The following is an 8,540-nucleotide window of genomic DNA, read 5'->3' as shown; positions in this document are numbered from 1 at the left end:
GAAACTCTCCGATTGTGTCGAGTTTTGACCTACCTAAGTATTGCAATGGAAAACCTGAAGTAATCGCATTTGAGAAAAAAAATGAAATTGGAGAACGTCACATCAATCTGTAGGTACTTGATGCAAATAGTCGTCAGAAAACTCATGGCAACGATTTCCCTCACAAAAACCTACTTGTGTATGACGGGTCTCTCTGTGTGTGTACACGTTAGGTCGTGTGACAACCGTTTGATTACTATAACATATCGCACCCCGGCAACAGGATTTATGCAACGCAAAATACAGAATTTCAAAGAATAGGTCCGTATGGCACTAAAAGAGCAAAACAATTACAACCATTTTGTGAAGCGAAAAAAATGTACTTGACTCTAGATGTTCTACAATTTCCAAAAGTGTTAATTTTTGTGTAACTTTTCACATTTAAACCAAACTGTATTCTTCACCAACACTTTAAAGTTAATTTTGAATGATTTTTGGGAGTATTTAAAAATGAATTTGTTTTAAAGATCTTACGAAATACTTCGGTAATACTCAGCACATTTCACTTTGTAGTACACCCATACGATGAGCGACTTCCTGATTCATAATACAGTAAAACCTCTTCCATTCGAACCTGCGTAATCCAAACGTCCTCTAATCCGAGATGAAGTACATGGGATGTCCATAAACCAGGAAAAAGCACTTGACTCCGCCTTTGTCAGGTGGTACGGTAAAACCTGCAAAGTTAACCACCTGTCTAAGTTAACCGCCGTTTTTGGTACATAATTAGTCCTATACCATATAAATCAACCTCCGTAAGTTGACCACCTGCTTAAGTTGACCACTAAAGTAGTGGTCAACTTAAGCAGGTGGTCAACTGATCTGTTCCGCTGTTTTCGGAAGATCCGTAAGAGCATCAATTTCTAAATTTTAAGAATGACGAGAATAACAGCAGACAAGCGAAGCAAATGACGTAGAGGAAGCCAAGAATCTTCGCACATTTAAATGCCCGCCAAGTTAAGGTTGTCTAGCCGTGGTGGCTTGATCGGTATGGCATCGGACTTGTGACAGGAGGGTCCCGGGTTCAACCCTAACCGGTCGAAGATCCACCTTCTTCATTAATGGTGACTGGGGAACATTAAATATGCTCGTGGTCACAAAGTCTTCCAAGTGAAACGATACTTCTGGGGATGCTGGACCTGGGATTGCGCGGCTTCTGGTCTAGATCAAGAAATCATATCTGTCTTCAGGGTCCCATCCAACTGATTAAACCACAAGTAGTGGTAAGTACGGCGGACCCTGGAGTGCAGGGTCCGAATTTAGCTTCATGCCGTCCCTTGGCAAATTTGAAATCTATCGCCCCCTCCACTTACGTGATTTATCCAAGGGCAATTTAAATACTGAATAGCACTTCTTTTCAGGAGGCTTTAATTTTCTCGAATTTTAATAGAGAAAATTTAAGACTCGCGAAATACTTAAACTTTATTTATTGTAATCAAATTTTGATTCTGTTAATAGTAAATTCACAAAATATTCAAAATGCGAAATCACCGATAGCTTTAGTTTTGTGAAAATATGTATATGTATGTACTCTTTATACTTCTTATAGTCATGTCGTGAATGCATCCCATGTTTTTCCTTTTAAATACTGCAAGTATTTTGATTACTATTAAAATTCGCAATCACAAACCAAGGCTTCACTCGATGCGCGTCTTATCAGGCTCAGTCATTTCAATAAAGGTTGTAGTATGAAATCAATTAATCAAACAAAAAACCCGGTCAGAATCCGGAATTAATAATGACATTGCTGTTGTCTTATCCCTTGAAGAAAAACAAACATTATGATGAAACTGGATAAGTTTGACAATGTCTAAGTAATAACGGCAAAATTTAGAAATATAGCCCGATTTTCCAAAAAAAAAAAAAAAATAATAATAATAATAAGAAAAGACAGCTTTAGGGAGTACCTCGCTTTCACCTGCAGTCGCATTTCCTGTGACCCTTCACTTTTTTGCTGGACCAGTTACTTACGTCCCGGCACTAAAGTGAAATTTAAGGCGGGGCGAAGTTGCCATTTCGTCGTGTATATACACTATTCTAAATACCAATTTATTTTATTGACACAATATTACTTAATTTCTACTGCAATACTGTTTATATTCTATGTATATGTACACTATTAACTAAATTAACCGTATATTTTACACTGCAAATTATTTCTCTCTTTTCTGTAACATTTATGATCCATTTTGGCCACGTTCAGCTGTTATGTAAAGTTTGTATTAAAAACTTTATATATTCTGTAATCCGCGATACCTGATAGTCCGAACTCCGAACTGACTGCTGCCCCAATTAGTAAGGACAAAAGAGGTGCTACAATTCAAAAATGCTTTAACTGCATCAACTTTTGCTTTTGTGTACATAAAAAACATTATATATTCTATAATCCGCGATACCCGATAGTCCGAACTAACTGCAGTCCCAATTAGTTAGGAAAAAAGAGGTGCTACTAAAATTCAAAAATGCTTAAACTGCTTCAACTTCTGCTTTTGTGTGTATAACTTTCAGTGTCGGGACCTATTGTAAAACGAATATTCATGGACGAATTGGGGGTGGCTAGTGAGGATATCCTGAACAAAGTTCCTCTTGAAGATTTCGGTAGATTTGCGTCTCACCGTGGCAGCGAAAGCCACGAAGAGTTCGTGCAAATAATGAAAGAGCAAAGTTGCCATTTTGGATTCGTAATCAGCCCAGATGGAGTAAGTCTTCTTTCATAAAGGAGTATGCAGACTTTTTCTATGAAGTTTCTGTTTCTATATTAGCTAATCAATATTGCTTATTTCTTTCACTATGCCATGGCAAACGTCCGTTCTTTTATTTATATTGTGATTGCTGGGTAGCAAGTCACATAGTAAATGCACTGCCATTGCGTGACGAAAGAAATTCATGAAAGCTAAATTCAAACAAAATCGTTTCTCTAGTGAGAAATATTATCGTTTTATTTTTTTGAATGCAAAACAGTGTTTAATTTAAACCTTTTTTTTTTCAAGCAATTGCTTTCAGATCAGTTTTTTTTTTCTTTTGTGCTTGTTATTACTTCTGCATTGTTTGCTTGCCATTTTTGTGCAGCTACGATTAAACTCGGAATATATCAGTGCTAATATCTATGGATGGCTGCTGGGAAAAGAACAAAAAATCAACGCTGACTTGCACAAACAGAAAATTTATTAATAATACGAACAAAAAATATAATTATAAAAAATAATTCAAATTCAAGAAATAAAATAATATTTTATTGTTTGTGGAACTTCTTAACTCAGTTTTCGACGCAAAAGGCAGGCTCCTCGTCTGGACGGAAATAATGTGTTTTTTGCCGCTTTTTTGCATGGGTACATATACAACATGGCTTTGTCGGACGCTGTTTTTTTTTTTTTTTTCCAGTAGCTAGTTTCATTTTTAACCATTGAAACCAATTAAAATCGAATTACATCAGCATTAAAACTAACACAGTTTCATAAAAAGCATTGCTAAGAACTGTTGTCCTGTATGGGAGTGAATGTTGGGCTCTAAACAGGGCAGAAGACCTTTTATTGATTTTTGAGAGAAAAGTTTTAAGAAAATTTTTGGACCAATAAAACAAGACAACTGTTGGAGAAAAGAGTATAACAACTAAATTTACCATAAGAATGATGAACCTAACATCATAAATGTTATAAAGGCATCTCATTAGGTGGCTGGGCCACATATTTCGGGCCAGATACGTTCCTCACAAAAAGAATCATTCTCCAACATTGAAGGAAAATGTCGAAGAGGAAGACCACCCAGTCAGATGGCTGAATGGGGTAGAAAAGGACTTAAAAGTAGTAGGAGTGAACCGATGGAGGGCCATTGCGCGGGATAGGGCTAGGTGGGAAAAACTTGGACAGACGGTCTTGGCCAGCAACAGGCTGTAGTACCAGTGAAGAAGTTTCATTTTTATGCGTTTTGATGATAATTCTGCACTACAATGGGATTGTTTCCATCAGTCAAAAGTACTACTTTTAATCACTAAAGTTGATAGAATGAGCAAATAATAATAATAATAATAATAATAATAATAATAATAATAATAATAATAATACGTATATCATGGAGCGAGGAAAATCTTTTATTTTCAAAACGTTTCATTTTTAATTATTTTTTTTTTTAAACGACCGATTTTTCAAAAAAGGCGTGGTCTTTATGACGTCACAAGTAATGAACTTTGGCGCCACTCCACTGGCACACTGAATGTTTACGCTTGCTGTCTACCGCATTTCCAGTTTTTGATAATTCAGAAGCGAATTAAATATTGCACTCTATATGCTGCTTGCTATTAACCATATCCATGTCAGTACTCATTCGACCGCCGCACCCAGCCGTGCGGGGGGCCCGGTACGCGGACCCCCCGGGCGGTGGAACCTAAGGCCTACGGCTAAGAGGTGGGGTGTGTGCGGAGAAAAGTACATATGAGTAACGAAGCGAATGAAACATTGCGCTCTGCGCTAATGGCATCAGTGAATGGCATTTCATCACTTGTGATGTCATGTACAGAAGCGTAAAAAAGGAAATTGAATTAGCGCACCTGCACCGATTAAAACATTTTTTTTTTTTAAATATTAAACTTTGTCACACTATTTTTAAAAATGGTCAAACCCTATGTTTTTAAACATGCTCTTTCACAAAAAAATATTTTTAAAATTTCGGAAATTTTCCCATTACAGTTTTTAATAATATAATGTGAGTAAATCAATTTGTAATTTTAGGCTTGATTTCTGAAAATTGCCGTGGCAATCAACGTGTTAAAATGTTGTGTCGTCACAAAGTTACTTAAGAAGAATATGTACCGTTACTAGAAACCTTTATAAAAGCCCAGTTTCCTAGATATTTTCTAGAAAACGGCCAGTCTTTTTTTTTTTTTTGCATCTCTCAAAAATAACCAAAATAAAATATAGATCAAGGCTGTCCAACTGGCGGCCCGCCAACCCATATTGTGCGGCCCGCCAACTTCTTATTCAGCATATTTCCTTTTTCGACATTTATTTGTATCAAGAAGCATCCGAGACTACCCTTCTTGGTCAAGCCGGGGTCTCCGAAATTTCCTCTTTTCATTGTATTGAGAGAAAAAGGTACAGGACATCTACAGGTCAAGGTCAATCAGTCCTACCCTACACGCTGGTGTTCAAACGAATTCCTGGAAATAGTATTGTCTCGCGTTGGCGGAGGGAGACAGGGAGGGAAGAGAGAAACATTTCAAATAAGCAAAATCTGCCTGCAATTGGTTAAAAATAAAGACCCCCCCTCACTTATTCTACGGCCTTTGTTTATTTAGAAAAAGAAATTGAGAATTTGCTCTCGTCACTTCCATGTTTGGGAGCACATATTTATGCGAAAGTGCTTCTTCGACAATGAACTTTATCAAGAATCGTCACAGGAACTCTCTCTCCGACAGTTCATCGATCACGGGACGCGGGAGCGTCCCGCCCCGCCAAGGAAACCAAACGTCAGCAGATAACAGAAGCAAATCCACCGCCAAAGACGAAAGAAAAGAAAAGCGACCAAGAATAAGATTACACGACAAAACAAGTTGGGGTTTTTTGGGTTTTTTCACCCCTCTGTATCTCAGCCCATGAAGACCCCCGGAATTTATTTTTGGTACACTTAATCTGTAGTGGCCCCTGACGCCGTAAACCAAAATACAATCCCCTGGACCATCAGGGGGAGGAGGTATTAAAGTTATAAAATCGCTGTTGAAAAAAGTTTTCGCTTTCTTTGACAGGGCTACAGCAAAGACGAAAAAATGAATCAAGTTGAAATTTCGCACACACATTCCTTGTGCCCTACTGATGTGCCTTTTGTGCCATTTGACCCCCCCCCCACCCCTTCCTCCCTCGTTTTTACCCCCAAATTGTACATTCCCGGGGTTCTATCACAGCACCCCGGGGGGCTACGGTAATGATTTTTTGTATACATATTCTTGGGGGGCCATTGAGTACATATACAAAAATTCAACACCCAGGGACGTCATGGGCCGGAGTAATTGAAGTTTGAAAATCACTAATTTTCCTTTAATTCTTATGTACTTACTCTCAGCTCATAGGGTTTGTTTATCTCGGACTGCAATTGCAGGGTTAGAACCAGATCTAACAGTTATCCAAAGTTGTCTTAGGAAATGAAATTCAATCAAGACCAAAACATATCCAACAGTTGCAACTAGACGTTAAATCGCAGATATCACAAATTTGCCACAGCGACTGCGCGTGCGCGCAGATTTAGGACTTTCTGTTTTCAGATTCTATGTTCTTTGTTTATACTTAAGCAGAGAGACAAATTAATGAATGAGATTAGACTGCTGTCCTCCCCCCTCCCCCAAAGTTTTGCCGACACGAAATTTCCCTCCCCCCTGTTTTTCAGTTTTGATATATTTATGGAGGGAAGAAATTTCAAATGTCGGCGCGAAACTGGGGTTAAACCATTACAATATTTTACGTGACAAATTATATGAAACTGAATGCATATGAATACGGCACATATAACATTTTAATTGAAAGCGAAAAATAGCATTTTTTTATTGGTTTGCTTAGTTTCTAAATTAATGGATTTTCACAAACAACACATAATGAATTGAAAATATATGAAATACGTGGGTCCTTGTTTTGCAGTAATTTTTTAGCTGAAATTTTTTTGCAATTAATTTAAGCAAGACTTTTAATGAGCTTAGTCCGCGCGCAACATAAGCATTCGCTATGGCAAATTTGGGATATCCGCGATTCGACATCGAGTAAAGTTGTTTAGATCTTCTGACACATTCAAATTTAAAATATTTAATGGCTTAGTTTTTTTTTTTTTTTGCTTGGTGATAACATGCGTTATTTCGTTTTTTAAATCAACTTTTAAACAAAACTAGGTATTAAACAAGACAAAGACTTCTATCAAGAAAAAGATAAATCACCAAACAATTAAAATTATCCCATAAAACGTAAAATAATCCACGATTTAAGAAAAAATGTAATTGAACAAAAAGTGAAAAGCTAGATTAAAATAGCCCTCAAGCTGTAAAACATTTAAAGAAACCTTCATGAAAATATTGAATAATTTGTCAAATAAAGAAACTGTAATAGAATTTATTGCGAAGTTGTAAAATACTCGGAAACAATATAATTTAAGATATAGTATTTTATTATCCAAGAAGTTTTCTTTGCAACAGAAAGGATACAATTAATTGCAATAAAATTTAAACGGCCCAATTCTCGCAAAATGAACATAGAATCTTAATACTAGTCAGAAAATACTTAACGTAAAATTAGGCTAGCCATTATTGTTCCTTAAAAACAGAAAACAGCGTTATTTCAATTGAAAATTTTCTGTCTTGAAGTTCTCAATTCTAAAAATACAGACAAAGTAATAATATCAATGCAAAAAGATGTGATATCTCATCAAAAACAACCCTGTAAGTAATGATACCTAGTTTGCCCGCCAAGTATCTGCCAAACTATCATCTTCCCTCTTCTTTTTCATCACAGCTACTTCCATTAGAACCTCCTCCCACCTTCAACTTCTCAGAAATATGGATAGATCTTTTAAATTGTTTATCTCGTTTGGCGGGAAGCTTTTCAAAGTAAAGTGGTTGCTTGGTGAGCAAAAAGCTTCTCGCCAAACAAGATAAACAATTTAAAAGATCCATCCATATTTCTGAGGAGTTGAAAGTGGGAGGAGGTTCTAATGGAAGTACGTAGCTGTGATGAAAAAGGAGAAGAGGGAGGATGATAGTTTGGCAGATAATTGGCGGGCATAATTTTTTATGGCTGAGGGTTTTTGGGTTTAGGATGCAGGTTTTCTTTTTTGTGCGGAAAAGTTAAAGGTTTTCTTGGCGGGGAAATTTTTACAACAGGGTTGTTTTTGATGAGATAGACCTTCTTCAGCTGGCAACGAAAAACATTGAGGTTGGTATTCCTGCCCTTGTAAAGAAGGCGGATCTGCCTCAATTTTCCCATTAAAATTTAAGCAAATTGTTTTATAATCCTCCTGTTTCATTGTTTTATAATTAATTACCTCTTATACCTTAAGAATTATTATTAATTGTTATTGTATAAGAGGTAAGAACTTATTGTTCAAATTTTTCAAACTGCGGGCCGCCAGGTGATCAGTGACCGGAATTCTGGCCCGTGGGCTCTTTGCAGTTGGACAGCCCTGATATAGATCAAAAACATTTTTTTTTTCTTGATTTGTTTTGACGTTTCAATTGTTTTTCCAGAATTACAAAAGTTATTTTCTACTTTCACAGTGTCGCGTGTCAATTTTTGGAGAAGATTGTTTTCGAGTGTCTTCCTCGGATTCGTTAGCTGTAATTGCTGCCAATTCTCATTTTATCCACTTCTTTAAGAAAAATCCCCTCGAAAGAGTTGTTCGGAGCATTTGTACTTCACATGCCGCCGACAGGTAAGTTAGATTTCTCGTTAAAAGAATTTCCAGAGAGTCTAAACTTAACAGTTCTTTTTGAAACATTAAAGGTCGATGGCAAAAAGAAATTCTTTCTTGCAATT

The sequence above is a fragment of the Uloborus diversus genome, chromosome 5, assembly GCF_026930045.1.
Source record: "Uloborus diversus isolate 005 chromosome 5, Udiv.v.3.1, whole genome shotgun sequence".
In the NCBI taxonomy this organism is placed as follows: Eukaryota; Metazoa; Arthropoda; class Arachnida; order Araneae; family Uloboridae; genus Uloborus; species Uloborus diversus.
The sequence above is the reverse complement of the archived record's forward strand: the minus strand, read 5'-3'. Positions refer to the sequence as shown.